General features: G+C 47.4%; 1 protein-coding gene across 4 annotated transcripts in view; it reads left to right on the plus strand.

Moving 5' to 3' along the window:
* Positions 1-469: 469 nt before the first annotated feature.
* ELF4 (E74 like ETS transcription factor 4) overlaps positions 470-23,880 on the plus strand; it is a 45,874-nt gene continuing 22,463 nt past the window's right edge. For 2 of the 4 annotated variants that reach the window (XM_079765258.1, XM_079765256.1), the window contains exon 1: positions 470-762. The gene's annotated coding sequence lies outside the window, so the exon portion shown is untranslated. The other 2 variants (XM_079765259.1, XM_079765257.1) reach the window with 1 other exon arrangement.

Below are 23,880 nucleotides of genomic sequence, written 5' to 3' on the forward strand. Positions count from 1 at the left end.
ATTCTTTGGGCATCTCCTGGCCTCATCACCCGCTCACCCCGCCCTCCCGCCGGGTCCGCACACAACAGGCGCTCAATAATCTAGAGTTCAGGGCTCTGGCCAAAGGCGTCGAGCAAGTGGAGTGTACAGGCCAAGGGGGTTGGATAGAGCCATCCAGAGTCCCGGGAGAACAGAGTTCGCTCGGAGGTACTGTGTGGGGGCTTCCCGCCGGGGCCGGGGCAGAGCTCAAGCTGTGCTCTCTGGGGGAGCCCTGACCTCGCCGTCCCCTAGGGGCCTGCGAGCGGGGAGGAGAAGGAGAGGCCTCGCGGGCCCCTGGCAGGGCTCCTCCTGCCGTGCTGGCGACAGCGGCGGGCCGGGGGTGGAGGGGCGCTGTTTCCACCACCACGCCTCCTCCCTCCCTCACCCCGCCCGCCCGCGGTCCCTCCCGTCGGTCCCTCCCTCCAGCTCTTCCCTCCCTCCCACCCAGCCTCCTTCGCGCCCGCCCCAGCCGCCGCCTGAGGGGACGTGTGTGGCTCTGGTGCAATTTCCCCTTTCACCCGGTTGTCTCAGCGCAGGTCTCCGCTGGCTCGCGCCCCCTCCCCGGGCGCCCCCACCGGCCGCCTGGACCCTCCCGCGTCCACCCTGCCCCCCGGAGTCGTTTTCTCAGGGGCGCCGTGGGTTCACCTGGTATTTGCATCTCGCCCTCTAACTTGCCATTGGCGGCGCGACGTGTGGGAGAGCCCTGCGCCTTGCCCGCCCGGACCAGCCTGCCCCCGCGCCGAGGTGAGTCACGGGCGCGGGGCCGCGGGGGCAGGCGGACCCGGAGGAGAGGAGGGAAGGAAAGAGGGAGGCGGACGCTGGCCCCAGCGGCCGGGGGAACCGACCAGGCGCTGCGCTCAACTTCCACTTCTCCTTTCGCCGGCGCCGAGATCCCGGCGCCACTTGCCCGGCCCGGCTTCTCCTGGGAGAGGGCGGGCTGGCGGGGCTGGGGACCCGCGATCTCGGCCCCCGGAGCGGGGAGGGGAACACGGCGACCTATCCCGGCTCGGCGACCGAGCCCACTTCAACTCAGGTACGTCGATGGCACCGGTTCTTTGAGCCTTCGGAGACTTGGAAAAGTTTGTCCGAGGGCGGGATCCAGAGCCCCGGGGCCCCGAGTGTCGGGGTTGGGGGCCCAGGGAAGGGGGGGGTAGAGCCGCATCGTGTTGAGTCCCGCCCTTGCCTCGCCCCGCTGCGTGTGTGTTGTGGAACCCCGGGTCCGATCCCAGGTTAGAATCGGAATCGATTTCCGCAGGCGGGGTTGGGGATCATTTTTCCTGCGCTTTGGGCAGCCCGTGTCCCTGGACGGGACCGATCGCGACAACAGGCCCCCAAAAAGCTGGGTGTCTGAGGGCAGGAGGTTGGGCGGGTCCGTGGTGGGGCTGTTAGATTGATCCAGCGGCCCATAGGGCTTCTGGGGCCAGGCGCCTTAGGGTAAATTACACACACACACACACACACACACACACACACACACACGAATAATTGGATCGCCAAAATAGAGACTTCTTGGCGGGGGTGGGGGTGGGGGCCGGAGTTTGCGTGCGAGCCTGCCTGCAGCCTTCCCTCTCCCGCGTTCCCGCTCTCCCGGGCTCTCCCGCCTCTCAGTTCCTCCTTCTGCTGCCGGCCAGGGAACTCCGCAGGCACACAGCGCGGGATCCCCTGCCCACAGCGCCGTGCTTTTGGAGACTGCTGAGGCGGTAGTGGCTTTATGAATTCCTGGTCCCTCCACGGCACCCTAACTCTGCCGCCCTTTCCTCCCGCCTGAGTTCAGGGACAGTGCAGTTCTGACCAGAATCACCTCCTGACCCCTTGGCACCTGGCTCAGCCGCGTTCTCCCTGGCTGCTCCCACCACCACCACACCCCAACCGTGGGATTTGATGGCCTTTTGATTCCTGCCCCCCATCCCTCTGCCCAAGATTGAGGCCTGTCTGGTCCTGCAGCTTCTTCTGGTTAATGTTTGACAGTTCATTGTGGCTAATCATTTTAATTAGCTCTTAAAATGGGGAGGAACAGTTAACCTTGGACTTCTCGATTTTTGCCTGGTGGGGCCTCAAATGGGAGGAGTGCTGGGGAGGTGGGGAGGTAGCAGCGGAAGTGAGGTCACCACCCTAGGGCCTGAGCCACCGCTGCTCGGCCCCAACAGCTGGTGGGCACGCCCATCAGGGACTCACCCCCTAAGAGCTGACCCCTGGCCTGAGTGCCAGGTGGGAGGGGGATGAAGGGAGCAGATCTAGCTCTCCCCTTTGGCCCTGAAAATGCCCAGGGAACACGTATGCCTGGCAAGAATGCAAACCCCTCCTCACAGTTAGTTACACAGGGTTTGGCCGGTTATAAGGCGCTTCCTACCATTAATTCAGTGGACTCAGAGCAGAAACAGCTTAGCGGGGAGTTACCTTGGGACTGAATTAATCTGGAGACTTCCTATGGCCCGCTGCTGTGTGAGGAAGAGGCTGCCTTGCATGTGGTTGTCTCCGAGCCTGGGTTCAAAGGCTGGGATTTCTTGTGTGGGGGGAAGGGGGCGTTGAGCAGGCTCCACGTTGCCACCCTCACCCAGCCTCCACTGTGAGCCTAAGGAGTGGCTTGTTTGCAACTATGTCTGGCATTCCTCCCACTGCTGCACTGTTTGCTCGGTGGTTGCTCAGGAACTGGCGCCCACCCATGGACAAGCTGGGGGCCCGAAACCCACCCTCCTCCTGCTTAAGGCTAAGAGGTGGCACATTGGCTTCTGTTTCCTCTGTCCTATATTGGGGTCTAAAAATGAGGGTGCTGTGGTCTGTTGTTCATGGGCCCAATTGAAAGGATGTACAAAATACCCCAACCTGAAAAATTCAGGGCTTTTGTCCCCTGAAACCGCAGCCAGACGAAGGCTGTTTTTCCAGAGAAATACCCGCTCCTAAGTTTGGCCCTGGTCCTCACCACCCTCCCAACGTTTTCATTTTCCCTCCAATCCCTAGAACCAAACTGTCTGGGTCTTAATCTAGCTTTCTTATTTACTAGCCATGTGATCACAATCAATCGTATACCTCAGTTTCTTCATCTGTCTAATGGGACCCACCTCACCAGGTTGTACCAGATTATCAGAACAGTATGTGACACAGAGTAACATAATGATATTGCCAACACAGTGCCTAAAGCTCAGATTCAACTTAGCAAACTTGCTGAGAGCTAGTCCCAGGATCAGGCACCAGTGGCAGTGAGGAAAATGTGGTGAAGAGGACACCACCCACACGCTGTTGGGGCGTCTGGGTGGGGGGGGGGCGTGGGAGGGGTGGAGAGAGTGGCTGGGTCATCTATATAAATAACTGTAAGTCAAAGTCAGACTGGAATCCTTGAGCCGATGCTGGGAGCTAGGTATCCCTTTGCCTAGGGACCATGGCTGGGTTCTGGTCTGGATGCCCCCCACCCCCCACCCCAGGCCTGTCCTGGAATTTGGGTGAATGATAGGGAAAGGGAGACCTGGTTCCCACGTGGGCTGCGGGTGGCAAACATTCAGTGGTATCATTTGTTGGGTTTCAGGGCAGGCTGACATTATTTAGGGCTACCCCCAAACACCCCTTAACCTAAGGAGTGGCAGGGTACATGCCTGTCATGCCCCTTGCACCTCCTGTAGGTCCCCCATGAACTGGGAAGGGCCTTGAACAGCCTCATCTTCTCGGGCTTGGGCCTGACCCCAACCCGGGCTTGGTTATCTCTCTGGGATTTCTAAACTGCAAAGAGGTTTCTGGCTTCACTGCCAATTTACTCCCTTTGTGGTTCTCAGACTGAAAACTAGTTCTGCAGGGGAGAAAGGAAACTCATCCACAGTACCCAGAATCCCATGGGCGCTTTCCTAGGTGTAAGGGGCCTTTCTCATCAACACCAACCTGCCTGCAAATCTCTGGCCGCTGAGCCTCTCGTGGCCTGTAATCCTGGCCTTGCCGCTAATGCCCTGTAGCCCAGGGCCCCAGCGCTGGTTGCCAAGGAACTGCTGGTCGGGGAGCTTATGAGGGTTCTGACTTCATAGGGGCTGCTGAGTTTCGATTCAACAGACATTTATTAACACCTACTGTGTGTCCAACCTGTGCTAGGTGCTGTGGGGTGAGGGGTGCGCCAAGGAGGCAGTGGGGGAGAGATGACTAAGACACCCGAAACAATCAGAGGCTAAGACAAGCAGCCAGACTAGCGACAGTCAGGTGCTAATTGTGCTCCTCGAGCAAGGGCCAGAGGCAGCCAGGGCTCTGAGGTCAACTGCAGCTGGAGGAGGGAGGGAAGGCTTTGTGAGGGATGAGCCTCAAGCTAGACCTTGAAGGGGGTGGGGCGGCGCAGGGAGATTTGACTAGGCAGAAAGGAGAGAAAAGACGCCTTCCTCTCTATTCCCTGGCCACAGACTGACCTTGGAAGCCTGGATAATTGTTTGGTAAATGCATGTTACACAAAAGACCAGGTCAGTCAGTATGGGTGGCTCAGTGCAGACCCCCATCACCACTCTAGGAGGTATAAAGTGCCTGGCTCAGTCCGGGAGCCCGACCTGTATTGATAAGATACAAAGGATGGCCAGGCTTCCCTGCCACCCACGCTGAGGGGATTTCATTTTGACACCACCCCTCCCCAGATGCACACACACACACACACACAGATCCATGACACACATACAGGCCCTGGTGAGAAGAGAGGGGAAAAGAGAGATAGGGGGCACCAAAGGAACAGGAAAATTGACATGCCACAGGTGTTCATGGCAGCCACAGGCTGTTGGGTCCCACCTTCCCTAGGCTTCTGGGAGTTCTCTGGAAGCCCAAGGGTTCAGGTGGGGGACAGTGATTTTCATTTTCTCATTCATCTGGGAACCAAAGGGTCTGGAGATTCCCACATGTCCACCCAGACCACTGGGCAAGGGCAAGTGTTAGCCATATATTTGTTCTGCTGCTTCTGTGTCTCCCATGGCTGGGCATAGAGGAGAACTTTGCCCTTGATGGGTTTAATTGGATATAAACACCCAGACACTTACATGCCCTCCCACGCATCATTTTTCCTCTTTCACTGCCCTCTTTTTCTGTCCCCTCCCCAGCACATTGCATCCCCACAGGGGCACACCAGAGTGCCCTGACTTCTTGGACAAGAAATTGTATCCTAAGGTGAGTTTCTTTGCAAAGAGACCCCAGCCTGCTCCCAGGGTAAGGAGGAGGGTGGGGCAGCAATGAAAGATGTTTCATGCAGAGGGTCTTCAAGGGAAAGCGCCAGAACATTTCTCAGACAGACCAACATGAAGCAAGAGACTAAGCAGCTTGCCTAGGTTGAGCAAACTTTTTCTTAGGTTCCCTTCCCCTCCTCCTCCTCCTCCTCCTCCTCCTCCTCCTCCTCCTCCTCCTCCTTCTGTCAGAAGAAAAAGAATTAAAGTTTAATAACATGTATGCTTCCTGGAACACTGAGTGATTCACCAAAATGTTAGAAGACATCATCTTAAATACTAAAGACAAAAGAGATGTTGAAGGTCGACAATCAGTTATGGGAGGTTACAAGTAGCACAGCAAACAAGGATAAGATTGGTATGCAGACTTAAGACCCTGCCTTCTTCATTGGCTGTAAAGGCAGGCCTGGTACAGTCAGGGAGACATTCTTACAAATGGAGGTTCCCCCTACAAATGTAAATGTTCTTCACAAAGTGTAACTTCTATTGGTTTTTCAGAGCTTCTCCCAAGTCTGACCTTCCTTCAAATTAACCAGTATAAAATAACCAAAATCCCAAAGAGGCATATTTTGAGGTGGCAAACTCCACTTCCCTTTGTCAATGTAAGAATTATCCAAACCTGTAGAGAAGTTTTAAAAATATTTTAATTGATTTTTAGAGAGAGAGGAAGGGAGAGGGAGAGAAAGAAAAAAAACATCAATGTGGAGTGAAACATCGATTGGCTGCCTCCTGCACACCTACCACCGGGGACCAAGCCTGAAAGTGAGCCATCTGCCCTGACCAGGAATCAAACCCGGCAACCTTTTGGTGTATGGGATGATGCCCAACTGAGCCACACTGACCAGGGAAAACCTGTAAAGAAGTTTTATGTGTTTATTTGAGCCAAACTGATAACAATTTCCAGGAAGAATTTCTCAACAAATTGAGAAAATGCTCCAGAGAACGGCAGTTTCACACCTTATTGTATAACATTAGATTAAAAGGAGGAGACATAAGGCACCTTACATGAAATCCATTGGAGGTTCACTTTCTTGTTCCAGTGCTGGCACTTCCTGCCTCATCTGCCCTTCCTGAAGCTTCCTTTCCTCTCCTAGTCTATCCCAAAATTCTTCTCAAAGTGTATTATCGCTTGGCCGGCGTGGCTCAATGGTTGAGCGTCAACCTATGAACCAGGAGGTCATGGTTTGATTCCCAGTGAGGGCACATGCCTGGGTTGCGGGCTCGATCCCCAGTGTGGGGCGTGCAGGAGGCAGCTGATCAATGGTTCTCTCTCATCATTGATGTTTCTATCTCTCTCTCCCTCTCCCTTCCTCTCTGAAATCAATAAAAACATTTTTTTTTTAAAAAAAGAAGCATACTGTCTAGAGTCAGGAAAGAACACAGGCTCTCTGCCTTCATATCCTAGACCAGGCGTCCTCAAACTACGGCCCGCGGGCCACATGCGGGTCTTTTTGCCGTTTTGTTTTTTTACTTCAAAATAAGATATGTGCAGTGTGCATAGGAATTTGTTCATAGTTTTTTTTTTAAACTATAGTCCGGCCCTCCAACAGTCTGAGAGACAGTGAACTGACTCCCTGTTTAAAAAGTTTGAGGACCCCTGTCCTAGACCTACCACTTACTGGCCACGTGACTGTGGACCACTTTGGGTCTCAGTGCCCACCTCAGAGGGTTGGAGTCGGGATTAAAGGAGATAATGCATGTAAAGCACTCAGCATGGTGTCTTGCACATAGTAACCTGCCAATATGTGCTAGCTGTTATTATTCCTGTGGTTGTTATTGTTGCTGTTATTATTTCCCCTTCAACACACACTTGACTTTGCCAGTCTCCAGCGATCAACTGCTTCTCTGGCAGTGCCAGCAGGGTATGCCATATACAGTCCTAAAACCATTTTCCAGATCTGCCTGCTAACTTTTTGTTAACACTCCCATTACACAGGATAAGGAGGCCATGTGAAAGAAGTGTGTGTGTGTGTGTGTGTGTGTGTGTGTGTGTGTGTGTATGTGTGTGTGAGTGTGTGTGTAGACTGAAACTTGGCTTTAATATTTTATTAACATTGCCATCTTCAGCCCAGTGGGCATGGCTTAGTGGTTGAGCGTTGACCTATGAACCAGGAGGTCACAGTTCGATTCCTGGTCAGAGCACATTCCCGGGTAGCGGGCTGAATCCCAGGTGTGGGGCGTGCAAGAGCCAGCTGATCAATGATTTTTTCTCATCATTGATGTTTCTGTCTCTCTCCCTCTCCCTTCCTCTCTGAAATCAATAAAAATATATATTTAAAAAACATTGCCATCTTCAGCTCTTCACCACTTTTATCTTGGGTATCATTCACTGCAAGAATCAGAGTAAGTTAGTTCCTTTGAGAGCAGGCCTCACATTCCACCACTAGCCAGTATTTAGCAATCATCAGTTTGTTGTTTTGAAACTAATGGATGTAGAATTCTGGGAGCCCACTGGCCAGCACTGCTCACTTCTCTCTCCTTTTGCTAGAATAGATAGTGGGTCCATTCTAGACCAATGCCCAGAGGCCTGGGGTTTGAACTGGGGCACTGCCTTTGCCCAGAAGACTTCCTAGGGGGCTGGGGCATTCCAGTTTCAAAGGCCTCCCAGAAAGTAACTTGGAGGTTCCATCTGCTATCAAATGAGTTGTTTGCTTGAGGAGCCTGTGGCCACCCACAGGGCCAGGAGGCCCAGGACAAACTGGATCACCCTTGGACCACCCCTGAAACCACTTCACTTAGTCCCTTGGTCCAGCCCCTCAGATTAGAATTGCTAGGCCTCAGGGGATGGGAGAGTGGGCAATTAGTCTTAATCTCTCCAAATTCCTGATGACCTGATAACAAGGAGGTACTTAGACATACATTTAAGAGATAATTCATCTTTTTCCCATAATGCCCCCAGAGGATAAGAGAGGCTAGTTCAGCTTTGCTGATTCTCTTAGAAAACAGAAAACACCTGCCTCATTAGGTGACCACTTTCTTGGCGCCATGCTAATCTTAATACACATGCACGCACGCACGCATACATGCATGCACTCACACACAAGTCCTGCCCCCTGCTCTGAAGGATCTAAACCCAAATCTAGAGCTGTAGCAATGCATATGCATGTACCCTCATCATATGAAGTGCCAACCAGCCTGTGGCAATTTAAGATTTGTAGATTGGGTGGGTGATGGTGGGGACCATGGCTTATCTAGAGGAAGGTCATTCTTCTCCATCTTCAGCTTCATTGAGGAAAGCTTCATGGAGGTGAGAGGTCAGATGGCTTTTCAAAATAGGAACGAGAGCATTGGCTGTGCTATAAGGATATTCCAGGCTAGGTGGGACAATAACACTGGCGTGAGAGTGAACAAAAGATAAAACAGCACATATCCAATAGAATCAGTACACCCAGTAAGTCCCAAGGTTCAGAATTTGTCTCTACTGGTGGAACCAAAGAATGTGTTTTCTAGGAGAGCATTGGTGTTTTTGCTTCTTTTTGTCTCTACTGCTGTTACTGAATAAAATTCTACATGGTTTAATTATGTTACATAGTGATGTGACTTAGTAAAATTACAGACTGCTGTTGTTATTGTATCCATCTAGGGAATGGAACTTTTTATTTAACAGCTTTATTGAGATAATGTTGACATACAAGAAACTGCACGTATGTAAAGTGTGCAATTTGATAATATTTGACATATGTAGATACTCATGAAACCATTACCCCTGAAAGTTTTTTTTTGTGCACCTTTGCCAGCCCTTGTTCTCATCCTGAGCAAACACTTATCTCCTTTCTGTCACTATCGATTAGTATGCATTTTCTTTTTTAATTGAAATATACTTGGCATATAATATTGTATAAATTTAAGGTGTACAAATGTTTATTTGATACATTCATATATTAGAATATGGTTGCTGTTGTGATAGCACTTCTATCACTTTACATAATTATCCTTTCTTTTTTAGTGATTGGAGTAATTGAGATCAAGTCTATAGCAAGTTTGATGATTATAATACATTATTGTTGCCCTATATTCTCTATACTGTGCACTAGAGCTCTAGGGCTTATTTACTACTCATTGTAATAGTTTGCATTCTCTAAAGTTTTATATAAATAAAATAATATAGCATGTACTCTCATTTTGTGTGGCTTCTACCCTCCATTATATTTAAGACTCATCCATGTTGTTATATACATTAGTATTTCATTCCTTTTTACTGCTAAGTAGCATTCCATTGTTTCTTTATGCATCAATTGAAGATTTCATGCCTCCCCGCCACCCGCCCCAGTTTTTGGTGATACAAACAAAGCTGCTATGAACATCTGTGTACAAGTCTTTGTGTGGCTATATATATCCTTTTCTCTTGGTTATGTACCTAGGAGTTTAATGGCTGAATCATACAGTATTTGTGGATTCAACTTTTTTTAAAAGGTAATTTAAATATGTTTTTATTGATTTTAGAGAAAGAGGAAGGGAGAGGGATAGAGAGATAGATAGAAACATCAATCAGTTGCCTCCTGCACTGCCCCCGCCCCCCACTAGAGATCAAGCCCTGACAGAGAATCGAACCGGTAACCTCTTGGTTCATAGGTTGACGCTCAACCACTGAGCCACACCAGCCGGGTTATAGGTTTAACCTTTTAAGGAACTGTGAAACTGTTTTACAAAGTGGCTGTACCATTTTACATTCCTACCAGCAGTATATGAGATTTGCAATTACTCCATATTGTCTCCAAAACTTGGTGTGGGCAGTCTTTTTAGTTTTAGCCATTCTAATAGGTGTGCAGTGGTATCTCGTTGTGGTTTTATTTTGTATTTCCCTAATGACTGAGAATGTTGAGCATCTTTTCATGTACATATCTGTCACCCATATATCTCTTTGGTAAGGTGTCTGTTCAAATCTTTTGCCCATTTGGAAATTTACTTGTTTTTTTTTTTTTTTTGTAGTTGAGTTTTGAGAGTTCTTTATATATTCTGGATACAAGACCTTTATCAGATACATGCTTTGCAAAGATTTTCTCCAAGACTGTACCTCATCTTTTCATTCTCTTCACAGTGTCGTCTGAAGAGTGGAAGATTTTAATTTTGATAAAGTCCAACTAATCAATTTACTTTTATGGATCATGCTTTTGGTGTTGTAGCTAAGAATTCTTCACCTTAGCCCTAGGTCACAAATTTCTTAACTTTAAAAAAATTTTTCAATTACAGTTGATATTCAGTATTATTGTATATTAGTTTCAGGTGTACAGCATAGTGGTTTTATATATATATACTGAGTGGCCAGATTATTATGATCTCTGAACACATAATAATCTGACCACTCAGTATGTGTGTGTGTGTGTGTGTGTGTGTGTGTATTAGAGGCCCATTGCATGATATTTGTGCAAGAATAGGCCTTCCTTCCCCTGGCTTCACTCCCAGCCGCCTGGGAGCCGGCAAGTCCCCGCTCCCTGGCTGCCCGGGAGCTGGCATGTCCTTGCTTCTGTCCAGAGAACCGCTCCTGTAGCTCCCTCCGCAGCCCCCCTTCCCCTCATAGCAGGCGTCGCGCCCCTCTCTGCTGCCCCTCCCGGCCGCTCCCGTGCCTGCATATGCAAATTAACCTCCATCTTTGTTAGGTTAATTTGCATACTCACTCTGGCTGTGGGCGTAGCGGAGTGATGGTTAATTTGCATGTTTCTCTTTTATTAGGTAAGATATATATATATTAGAGGCCCAGTGCATGAATTCGTGCATGGGTAGGGTGCGGCCAGCCTGGCCAGGGGGCGGGGACATGGGTGGTTGGCCGGCCTGCCTGCTGGTCGAACTCCTGGTCGAGGGGACAATTTGCATATTAGCCTTTTATTATATAGGATATACACTGAGTGGCCAGATTATTATGCGTTCAGAGATCATAATAATCTGGCCACTCAGTGTATACATATATTTTTTTTACTAAGTGATCCCCCATAAATCTAGCACCCACCTGGCACCATACATAGTTATTACAATATTATTGACTATATTCCCTATGCTGTGCTTTACATCCCCATGACTATTTTGTAACTACCAATTTGCACTTTTTAATCCCTTCACCTTTTTTACCCATCTCCCCAAGCTCTCCTCCCTTAGGCAACCATCAATTTGTTCTCTGTATCTGAGTCTGTTTCTGTTTTGTTTGTTCATGTTTTTGTTCTTTAGATTCCGCATATAAGTGAAATTATATTTGTCTGTTTCTGTCTTATTTCATTTAGCATAATAGCCTCTAGGTCCATCTATGCTGCCCCAAATGGTAAGATGTCATTCTTTTTTAGGGCTGAATAATATTCCATTTTATATATATATACCAGCACTTTTAAAAAAGTTTATTTTTAGAGAGAGAGGAAGGGAGAACAGAGAAACATCATTGTGAGAGCACAACATCCTTTGGCTGCCTCCTGCATGCCCCCTGCTGGGGATCGAGCCCACAACTTAGGTATATGCCCTGACCAGGAATTGAACCAGCAACCTGTCAGTGCATGGGACAACTCCCAACCAACTGAGCCTCACTGGCCAGGGCATATACCACTACTTTTTTAAAAAATATATTTTTAGCCCTGGCTGGTTTGGTTCAGTGGATAGAGCATCGGTCTGCGGACTGAAGGGTCCTGGGTTCGATTCCAGTCAAGGGCACATGTCCAGGTTGCGAGCCCTTGACCGGAATCGAACCTGGGACCTTTCAATCCGCAGGCCGATGCTCTATACAGTGGGAGGCGTGCAGGAAGCAGCCAATCGATGGTTCTGTCTCATCATTGATGTTTCTATCTCTCTCTCTCCCTTCCTCTCTGAAATCAATAAAAAAATATATAAAAAATATGTGTGAGGTGATATCTCATTGTGGTTTTAATTTGCATTTCTCTGATGATTAGTGATGTTAGCTTCTTTTCATATGTCTATTGGCCATCTGTATGTTCTCTATGAAAAAAATGTGTATTCAGATCCTCTGCCTATTTTTTAAGTGGATCATTTGTTTTCTTGGTGTTAAGTTTGTATGTGTTCTTTAAAATTTTTGGATATTAACCTCTTATTGCATATATCATTGGTGAATATTTTCTCCTGTTCAGTAGGTTGTCTTTTCATTTTGTTGATGGTTCCTTTGCTGTGCAAAAAATTTTAGTTTGATGTAGTACCATTTGTTTTTCTTTTGTTTCCCTTGTCCAAGGCAATACATAAAAAAATATTGCTACGAGAAATGTCAGAGATTTTACTGCCTATGTTTTCTTCTAGGATTTTTATGGTATCAAGTTTTACATTTAGATCTTTTTTTTAAAATATATTTTATTGATTTTTTACAGAGAGGAAGAGAGAGGGATAGAGAGTTAGAAACATCGATCAGCTGCCTCTTGCACTCCCCACCCCCCCACTGGGGATGTGCCCACAACCAAGGCACATGCCCTTGACTGGAATCGAACCTGGGACCCTTGAGTCCGCAGGCTGATGCTCTATCCACTGAGCCAAACCGGTTTCGGCTACATTTAGATCTTTAATCCATGTTGATTTTATTCTTGTACATGGTGCAAGAAGATGATCTAGTTTCATTTTTTTGCATGTATCTGTCCAGTTTTTCTTTCTTTTTTTCTTTCTTTCTTTCTTTCTTTCTTTCTTTCTTTCTTTCTTTCTTTCTTTCTTTCTTTCTTTCTTTCTTTCTTTCTTTTTTTTACAGAGAGGAAGGGAGAGGGATAGAGAGTTAAAACATCAATGAAGGAAACATCAATCAGCTGCCTCCTGCACACCCCCTACTGGGGATGTGCCGCAACCAAGGTACATGCCCTTGACCGGAATCGAACCTGGGACCTTTCAATCCGCAGGCCAATGCTCTATTCACTGAGCCAAACCAGTCAGGGTGTCCAGTTTTTCTAACACCATTTATTGACCAGATGTCTCTACCTCATTGTATATTCTAGCCTCCTTCCTCAAATATTAATTGACCATAAAGACATGATTTTATTTCTGGGCTCTCTATTGTATGCATCTATTTTTTATTCCAGTACCACGCTGTTTTGATTATTATAGTTTTGTAGTATAGTTTGACATCAGATAGTGTAATACCTCCAATTTTTTTCTTCTTTCTCAAGATTGCTATGGCTTTCAGGGTCTTTTGTGGTTCCATAAATTTTATTATATATATATCCTATATAATAAAGAGCTAATATGCTAATTAGACCAGACGGCAAAATGACCTTCTGGACCTTCTGAAATGACCAGTGGGCAGGGGGCAGGGCCGAGGGGCTCTGAGGCAGCCCGGGCACTGTCAGGGCTGAGGCAGCCAGGCTGCCACCACCCTCTGTGGGGCAATCTATGGGGGTGGGGGGGCTCTATGATCAATTGCCCCCGGAGGGTGGCAGCAGCCAAGGCTGCGAGGGCCAAGCCCCTTGCATGAATTTCGTGCATTGGGCCTCTAGTATATATTGATTTCAGAGAGGAAGGGAGAGGGGAAAAGAGATAGAAACATCAATGATGAGAATCATTGATAGGCTGCCTCCTGCACGCCCCCTACTGGGGATAGAGCCCACAACCCAGGCATACTCCCTTGACCAGAATCGAACCCGGGACCCTTCAATCCACAGGCTGATGCTCTATCCACTAAGTCAAACCATCTAGGGCTGGTTCCATAAATTTTATAATTACTTGTTCTAGTTTTTTTTTAAAAATGCCATTGGTATTTTGATAGGGTTTGCACTAAATCTTTAGATGCTTTGGGTAGTATGGACATTTTAATTATGTTTATTCTTCCTATATATGAACACAGTATATGCTTCCATTTATTTATTTATATCTTCTTCACTTTCTTCAGTGCTTTAAATTTTTCCGAGGGTAGTTCTTTTACTTTCTTGGTTAAATTTATTCCCAGGTATTTTATTTCTTTGATGCAATTTTAAATATGATTGTTTTCTTAATTTTTGTTTTAGATCATTTGTTATTGGTGTATAAAAATGCAACCAATTCATGAATATTAATTTTGTATCCTGCTACTTTGCTGAATTCATCTATCAGTTCTAATAGTGTTTTGGTGGATGAATATTTTGCCTAACGTTTTCTTTGAGAAGTTTTATAATTTTAGACTTTATATTTTGGTCTTTGATCCATTTCAAGTTAATTTTTCTGTATAGTGAAAAGTGTGGATCCAAATTCATTTTTTTTTTTTACATATAGATATCCAGTTTTTCCAGTACCATTTCTTGAAAACACTATCATTATTCTGCTGCAGTTGTCCTTATATATGTGGACTTATTTCTGGACTCTATATTCTGTTTCTTTTGTTGTTGTTGTTAATTCTCATCCAAGGATATTTTTCCATTGATTTCTAGAGAGAGTGAAAGGGAGGGGGAGAGAGAGAGAAACATAGATGTGAGAGAGATACATCGATTGGTTGCCTCCCGCATGCGCCCAGACCAGGGCCAGGGATTGAGCCTACAACCTGGTACATGCCCTTGACTGGAATCAAACCTGGGACCCTTCAGTCTGCGGGCCAATGTTTTATCAACTTAGCCAAACTGGCTAGGGCTCTATATTCTGTTTCATTGATTGATCTATTTGTTTATCTTTATACCAATAACAATTGTTTTGATTACTATAGCTTTATAGTCATTCTTATAATCAGGTAGCATTTGCCCTTCTATTCTGTTCTTTTTCAAAGATGTTTTTGCCTATTTAAAGTCATTTAAAATTTCATATGAATTTGAGAATTAGATTGTCAATATCTCTTTTTTATACTTGAATTTATCCTGTTTACATTAATAACTGCAACAGATACACTTGGCTGTGCTTTTGTGATCTTATTTTATAATCATGGATGAACCTGATGTTACTGTCATTTTAGAAGATCCTTAATCTTTTCATTAGCATGCTTCAGCTAAAAAAGTTCCTTAACTTTACTATGCATTTGAAAAATAGGACTATTTATTTGCCTTTCACTTACAACCCATTTTTTATATATATGGCCCTTTGTAAATATCTGAATATTATATCTGTAAATAACTGATTGGATGTGTTCTAAATTATAGTTATATATCTTGCTCCAGACACCCTTTTATTTTTTAATTTTTAAAATTATTTATGTCTTATTCCCATTTCCTTACTCTCTCTCCCCCCCTCCCCCTTTGGCTTGTTCTTTATATCTATGGGTCTGTTTCTGTTATATCAATTTGTTGAGTTTTTTTTAAATTCCACATATAAGTGAAACTATACAGTATTTGTCTGCCTTTTTTCACTTACTATATCTTCTAGGTCCACCCATGTTGTCGCAAATAGCAAGATTTCATTCTTTTTTATTGCTGAATAATATTCCACTCTGTGTGTGTGTGTGTGTGTGTGTGTGTGTGTGTGTGTGTGTGTTACCATTCATCTATTGGTAGACGTCTGGGTTGCTTCCATATCTTGGCTATTACTATTACTAGTAAAACTCTAATGAATAGATATTTCAAATTAGTTTTTTTGTTTTCTTTGCATAAATACCCAGAAGTGGAATTGCTGGGTCCTATGGCAGCTCTATTTTTAATTTTTTGAGGAATGTCCATACTGTTTTCCATAGTGGCTGCACTAATTTACAATCCCACCAACAGAGTAGAAGAACAACCCATTTTTGGTGAACAGTCCATGATTATCTGCTCCATACATCATTTTACAGATGCCAGTTCCTTTCAACCTTATCTGTCTAGAAGACAAAAGGCCTCTTTTTTAAAAAGGTTGCCCTCATATAGTTATCCTCACACCCCATTCTCTTGAATCATATTAGCTCTTAAAATGGATCCGGCATTATGAAGTCTATCCCAAGGGTCTAGTGATCAGACCAGCACCCAATATCCCTGGGGTTGAAACAATGGTTTTATACAAAAGGATCATGCTTTAATGATGACCTGATTGATCATTAACTGCCTTCTCAATGCTGCTAGGAATAAATTACTCTAGCTGGTATGTGTTTTCCCTAACAGGCCTGGAGACCATTGCCCCCTAACTCTATTCCTATCCCCAGACTGTATCTATCAGAACCTAGAGTCTGTTTTCTAGAGATCTTACTTAGCCTAAGAATTTACATGGACTTAATTCGTGAATGTCCAGACCTGTGTTAGAGTCAGAAGATGAGATAGGCTTTAATCCCACGGATTTTACTGCCTGTTGGGGAAAAAAGACATACACAAGAATTAAAGAGCAATTCAAAACCTGTGGGATTAAGGGATTTTGTGGTGGGATTTAAGGGCTATGGGGGTTTAGAGAATGGGGCTCCATGGGTGTGGACTCTAGTTATCAGGGTGTGATCAGTTCCATTGGTTTGGGGAACTTGGTTGGGACCTTGCTGGATGGGCACTATTTGATTAAGCAAAACAGAGCAGCAAGGGCATGGCAGGCCTGAGAAACTCTGTGAATGAGCCTGGAATGTTCCCTCAGGGGACCATGAGGAGACCACTGGGCTTGAAGCCCAGGCTTGAGTTGGGAAATCATGGGAAACAAGGCTGAGTAGGTAGGGTGGGGTCAGACTGTGAAAGACCTTTGGAAACCAAGCAGATGAGTTTGGACTCTAAAGCTCTGCCTGGTGTGGCCACAGCCATAGATCTAAATGTGTGCCCTGGAGTAGGAGTTGGCGCCAGCTCAAAGGCTGAGGGAGGAGCTAGGGAGGGGCAGGGCCATGACTGCAACTTAATCTTCCTCACACCCAAGCAAGTGGGCTTTCTGCACCAGAGGCAGAGCCATTGAGAGACATCCCTGACTCACTGTCCACAGGTCTGCTCCACTGTTGCCCGGGAGCCACTCCTTAGGCTAAAGCAAGGCAACTCCAGATGGCCTTTTCAAATGAAATTGTGTTAAGGAGAGAGGTGACACATTAACCCATTAACACATGAACATTAAGTGGTTTATATATCTGAGCGGTGGGAAAGTCATTCCTGGGGAGATGAGATGGAGACCTGTGGAAGCCCTGATTGCAACTAGGGTCAGTAAGCTTGAAAGGAGCTCTGGGTGCATGAGATCTATAGTGGAGAGGGAGGAGGGGAACCCAAGGCTGTGAGAGCCATGTGACATAGCATGCCTGTGGTTACATAGCCCATTAATGGCAAAATTGTCTGAGCAGACTTTTTCCAAACTTTCCTACCCAAGGGCCCCAAACTATTGAATTGTACGCTTTACAACTCGAAGGACACAGTCTCATCAAATTTCTCTGAAGTAGGACATTTTATCTTAAGTGTGAAAGCTGCAATCTACTGCCTAAATGTATTTTAATTGATTTATCAGTGAACAAAATGAAAGCCCCTGGAAGATGAGCCTGGATTGGGCAGTGGCTTTGATTCCTGCGATGGGGCCTGTCAGCTTTAGCAGGCAGGCCCTGTCCCTATGGGACCTGCGTGTGGACAGGTCAGAACTTGAACTATCAGGATCTTAGCCCAAGTGCTGGAAGGGAAATCCATCACCTGCAGCATGTTCATTTGCCTACTGTCCCCAGTCTCCTCCCCCTCCTTGGTTCAAATCTAAGCCTTGTGTTCTGGGAGAAAGTTGTTGAACTCGCTCAGTAGTTAGCTCTGGCCTCAGCCTTTGGGTGGCTGTGCAGATCCCTGGGTGGAATGGAGACAGCGTGGGTCCCATGAGGTTCTGAAGACTGGGCATGGATTGGTGGAGGCCATGCCCAAGAACTCCCCAGCTTTTCCTCCCCCGGCACACTCAGCCTGCAGCCCCTCATTCCACTCCACGTTTAGCCTTCCAGCCTAGTGCTGCCCTCCCCCTCACCTCTTAGTGGCTGAAAACAAAAGAGCCAAGGAAGCACTCCAGGCCAGAGAGCCTCCCCAGCAGCCTAAACACCTCATTCTTGTCCCAATAGCCTACAGACAGAGACAATATAGAAAGAACAAAGCATGCTGTCCTCCAGCTTGGGTGGCAAGGTACATAAAGCACTATGAACTTTCAGGTTTCAGTAGTGAGCCTTCATTCACCCCACCCCCCTGCCTGTACAGGAGGGGGCCTCTCCAGATTACAGTGCCTGTAGTGACGAAACCACAGCAGGTAGTGCCCTGGGCAGGCTGGCTGGGCGGGGCAGCCGGCAGGGTGAGGCCCAGATTCCCCAGGCTGATAAGGCAGGCTGTAAACACCCAGCGAGGGGAGGGGGCAGAGGGCAGGCGACCAGATGGCAGGAGAAGGAGGGAACCGGAGGCCCGGCCTAGCCGCAGGAAGTGGGGCTTGATGTGGAAACATCCTGTCCAGTGGGGGCTAGACCAGTGGCCATCAGCGATCACTCCCTCCACTGCAGAGGCAAGCTCAGCACAAGGTGGGGCTGCCTGGGCTCCTGGCCAAGAACTTGGTTCCTGACGTCTCTAAAGGATGAGATCAATGGGTCTCTATTATAGGTGATTCTCCCACTTAGTACTGCTCCAAGGAAATCAGGACTAAGCTACCCCCCATGGAGAAAGGCAGCAGTAGAGCCCTGGCCAGTGTAACTGGATAGTTAGAGCATCTGCCCATGCACCGAAGGGTCAGGGGTTCGATTCCAGGGCATGTCCATGAGTGAGTTGCAGGTTTGACCCCCAGCCCTGGTTCGGGCACGTGAGGGATGCAACCAATCTCTCTCTCTCTCACTCTCTCTCTCTCTCTCTCTCTCTCTCTCTCTTCTCCCACTTTCACTCTCTCTAAAAATCAATGGAAAATATATCCTCAAGTGGGGATTAACAAAAAACAACAAAAAGAAAAGCAGCAGTAGAATTGTCTGAGAGAATTTGACTGCCACAGGAGGGTTCTGGTCATCACAAGCAGTGAGGAGCATTGACTGGAACATCTGATTGCGTCCAGGGCTGCCTGCAGCCCTCCGAGAACTATATAGCTGACATGCCATTCTATTCCATCTTGCAGTACTTCTATAATTAGCATCTCAGAGCTGATAGAGCCTTTTGCAAGGGATCACCAAACTCATCTGCTTTACTCTCCACATGGGGACACTGGGATCCAGAGAGGGGCCTGGCCACACTCCTGGCAGACCTTAGTTAAAGCCTAGAGCATTTTCCACTGCCTACCCTGTTGCTTTAGGTCCTGCTGCCAACCCTCACGCATAGGGCTGGCCCTGCCTTGCACAATTGCTAAACCTCAGCAGTTATCCTTGCGTAGGGTTATGGCAAGGCTCATAGGAGGAGAGAGCCCCAGAGACATAATTCAGAAGACCTGGAGTCTGGCCTGAGCTGCTTCGTCATGTCAACTTGTGTGTGGCCTTGAGTGAGCTGCTACCCTTCTTTGGGTCTTGTTTTTTGTCTTTGTTTTTTATTACAGCTTTATTAGATATAGTTCAATAGCATATAATTCACCCAATTAAAGTACACGATTCAGTGGCTTTTAGTATAGTCACAGAGTTGTATATTCATCACCACAATCCATTTTAGAATATTTTTATCACCCCATAAAGAAACTATACCCATTAGCAGTCACTCCCCATTTCCCTACAACCTCTGGGCCTCAGTTTTGAAGAGCTGTTTGCTATAGAGGTGTGTGTTGTTTTTTTGATGGGGTGGGGGAACCCCAGTCATAGTCTTCAGGCAGATGGGCTAACCCAGTGGTCGGCAAACTCATTAGTCAACAGAGCCAAATATCAACAGTACAACAATTGAAATTCCTTTTTTGAGAGCCGAAAACCGACTTCTGCGCATGGGCCACGAAGTTTCAATCGCACTGTACGTTTCAATCGCACAGATATTTTGTGGAAGAGCCACACTCAAGGGGCCAAAGAGCCGCATGTGGCTCGTGAGCCGCAGTTTGCCGACCACTGGGCTAACCCAGCTTACTAAGAACTTAGATATGAAAAGACCCCACCATAGAGAAGAATAGAGTGGACCCAGTGGTAAGCCCTTGATGTGCTCAGGTCTGAATTTCCATAAATATTTGAATGAGCAGGTGAACCAACACCCTGAGATAAGAACTCAGACTTACATATATGTCAGCCGAAAGCAAGTGTATATTTATGGGGCAGGGACTATGCCATGGCCACTCTGGAGCCAGGAACTCTCTGGAAACAGTAGGCCCTTGAGGTATAGGAATCACATCGGTTTCCTTCATACCAGAGCTGGAAGCCTCCTGCTCCACAATACCCTTCCTCCACAGCGGGCCACAGGGGCTCAACTTGTCACCATTTGGGTACAGACTTGGCCCAGGAAATTCGAATTTGCTTATCATATGGAGCTTTGGTTGAGATTGAGGCCCCAAGGGGGATGGGACATCGCTTGGGAAGCTTTTGTCAAGGGACATCATATGGACTCTGAGCCTTCAAAGTTGGGTGTTGTGAGCAACACCTGAACTATGGGTCAGAACAAATGCTCACCAGCATGGGGCAGTGAGAAAAGCATGGACTTTGAGATGACGGTTACATAGGCCTGGGTTTGAGTTCTGCCGCCGTTCTTTTTATTTTCTTTTTTTAAATTGATTTCAGAGAAGAAGGGAAAGGGAGAGAGAGATGGAAACATTAATTATAAAAGAGAATCATTGATTGGCTGCCTCCTGCACACCCCACACTGGGGATCAAGCCCGCAACCCGGTATATGCCCTGACTGGGAATCGAACTGTGACCTCCTGGTTCCTAGGTCGACGTTTAACCACTGAGCGACGTTGGCTGGATTCTGCCGTCATTCTTAATGGACAGTGTGACCTTGATCATGTTTACCTAATCTTTTCTGAGCCTCACTTCTGTATCTTAAATAGAACTATTAAGGCAGGATTATTACCAAAAGATATTTCACTGAAAACAAAGTTCAAAGAGCAAAATATTTGGAAATAAACCTGGGTTCAAACCCCAGCTCTGCCACTGACCAACTACTTTGTTGTAAGAATTAAAGGACAGAGCCCACATAGTAAAGTGCCTGGCATGACACCAGTCCCACAGCTCGTACCCAATAAATGTAAGTCCCTCTGCTCCACCCTGTCACCCTATAATTTTTACTGTTTGGCCCCCTTCTCCAGAAGCAGAGGGAAGAGCTTGAAGTGATATCAGAAGGCGCAAAAGAAAATCTTGCTCATGTTTAAACAAGTACATACGCTTGCCCCTCCGTCCCTCCCTCAACGGGCCTATGGCAGAGGCCACAGTGGCCATACCTGCCATCCCTGGCTCAGCACTAGCTCAATGGGTGCCAACCTTGAAAGCACTTGCCTTCTTGAGTTGGCACTGATCTCAAGTGCTTCCACCCCCTCCACCTCGTCTAGATGTGCTTTCTTTCTCTTTTTTCTCTTAAACTTTATTTATTATTATTTTTTCAATCCTCACCTGAGGCCATGCTTAGAGAGAGGAGGGTGGAGAGAGAGAGAGAAGTTAGAAAGAAATATCAATTGGTTGCCTTCCACACATGCCCCGACTAGGGATTGAATCTGCAACCCAGGTACTTGCCATGACCTGTGCCATGACCCATGCCGTGACCCGGAATCAAACCGGTAACCTTTCAGTACACAGGGTGAGGTTCCATCTGAGCTAGAGGTGCTTTGCAAACACGTGCCACCAACTGAGTTGGGCTTGTAACCAAATCTTGGCCTTTGGTTTGCACTGCAGATGTTGGGAGGAGTTGGCAGGAACCAAGGTGCGCATCCAGATGTTATCTCTGAGGCTTCCTTGACTTCCTGAATACTAGCTGTGAAGCAGTATTTACTACAACTTCCAGGGGTAGAGAAACAGGATTGTGTGGAGCAGACACTCCTCTTGGAGGCTATAGAGCCCTATCAGTGGGGCACTGGGTCCTATTTGCCCTGAGGGATTGTGGAGGGAGTAGGGAAAGGGAAAGTGGGATTCTGCTGTTTTGACAGGAGGCCTGGCTGGGCAGGGCTCTTGGCTAAAGGCACAAGAGGATGACCTCTCAGAGAGGTATCAAGACCATCTTCCCATCTATATTTTTTGTTGGCCCACCCAGAACCATCATTTCTAGGGGGGGGGGTCCCCTTAGCTTCTCTCACTACTTGAAGCTCATGGAACAATATTACCACAGGGGGACCAAGATGATGCCCACTACTAGGCCCCCATCTCAGGCATCAAGGCTTCTAGAACCATCATCATGGATTTCTAACCTGTCCACAGGAGGACTGGCAACTGGGCAGAGGTCCAGGGCCTTGAGCTGCTACTGCTCCTCTGACCCAATGTCTTGGGAAGGCCTGGCAGAGCCAGTCACCTGCCCAGGGTTCCTCACAGGCACACGGCCCCACTGCTAGGATCCCCACCTTGCAAGGGCATCTGGGAGATATTTATAAGTGGAAGCCATCACACCAAATCAGCCTCAGCTATAGAGTGTGATAAATAGCTTTCCGTTCCATCACCCAGAAAATGTCACAAGTGTTTTTTAAAAATATTTTTTTTTATTGAATTCAGAGAGGAAGGGAGAGGGAGGGAGAGAGAAAAACACCAATGATGAGAGAATCATCAATCAGCTGCCTCCTGCATGCCCCCCACTAGGGACCAAGCCCACATCCCAGGCATGTGCCCTGACCGGGAATCGAACCCTGGCCTCCTGGTTCATAGGTCGACGCTCAACCACTGAGCCATGCTGGCCGGGCAATGCCACAAGTGTTGACCCATATATAATACTTTGTTCTCCGTTGTTGCCTCTGTCCATTGATTCTAGGAGCAGAATTATGCAAACTTATGAAGTAATATTGATTTCAGTGTCACCTGCTCCTCCAAATTAACCCCCATTGCTGATTACTTTCCTCAGGCTGTTGCTTCTACCTGCCCTGCCCTTCCATTCAAAGCTACCCAGGGCTGGTCATCAGCCCAGATGGACAGACCTCAGCAGTCACTGTCTAGTCTCTTACCCAGTCTTCTAAGGCCAGGCTCACTCTGTCCCCAAGGTGATAGCTAGGCAAGGTGATGGACTCACCTTTACTCACCTGCTATCAGGAGAGGGTTTTGGAAACAGTCCCAACTCCCTCCCAGGTCCCCGCTTCCCCAGCCCAAACAGGCTGGCCGAAGAGCTGCTGGGGGGCATCCTCTAGTGTAGACAGCTGTCTCCTCAGCCTTCCTGTGCAGGATCCTCCCCACTCTCCCTAAAGGCTCCTCCCCTCCCTGTACTCTCTGACCTGTGTGGGGCAAGGGCGGGGCTGGGAGGGCCAGCGGGCCCTGAAGGGGAAACTGCTGAAACCCCTGGGACAGGAAGTGGCAGAGAGGGGCTGTTTCCTCTGGCAGAGCAGGGGTGTGGTGAGAGCTGGCCCGACCTCCCGCCTGTTCCCGCCTGTCGCTGTGGGCCCTGGGAGGCAGGGAAGAGCTGAGAGCCCTTTCCCAGTCTCTACCACTACAAAGAAAATGGAGGCTCTTGGCCCACCAGATTGGAGGGGAGCTCTCTCAGAGGAGGTCATCTTCCTTTTGAAGGGAGAGGAATTCTGAGAGAAGGGCAGACTCGTCAGCCAAAAGGAAGGGTGGAGCAGGGCAGGTGAGTATGGAATCAGGAGGCCCACACTGGCAGCAGAAAACCATAGCTGGGCAGGCGAACCTTCTGTAAGCTCTCCTTGTGAGACAAAATGATCAGGACCGTGCCTGCTCTAAACTGTGTGAGTTATAAATGCCACAGATTGCTGACTCTAGAAAGGACCTGAGACCATCCAGTCCAATCACCTCGTTGTGCAGTTTAGGAAACAAGAGGCCCACAGAACAGAAGTGACTTGCTCAAGGTCACACCATTGGCAGGGCCAAGACTTTTTTCCTGACGAGAAGTTGCCAAGTTTGTATTTGGAGTTTCACACCCCTCTCCAGGCACCTCTGAACTCTCTG

This window comes from Cnephaeus nilssonii, assembly GCF_951640355.1.
Source record: "Cnephaeus nilssonii genome assembly, chromosome: X".
Lineage (NCBI taxonomy): Eukaryota > Metazoa > Chordata > Mammalia > Chiroptera > Vespertilionidae > Cnephaeus > Cnephaeus nilssonii.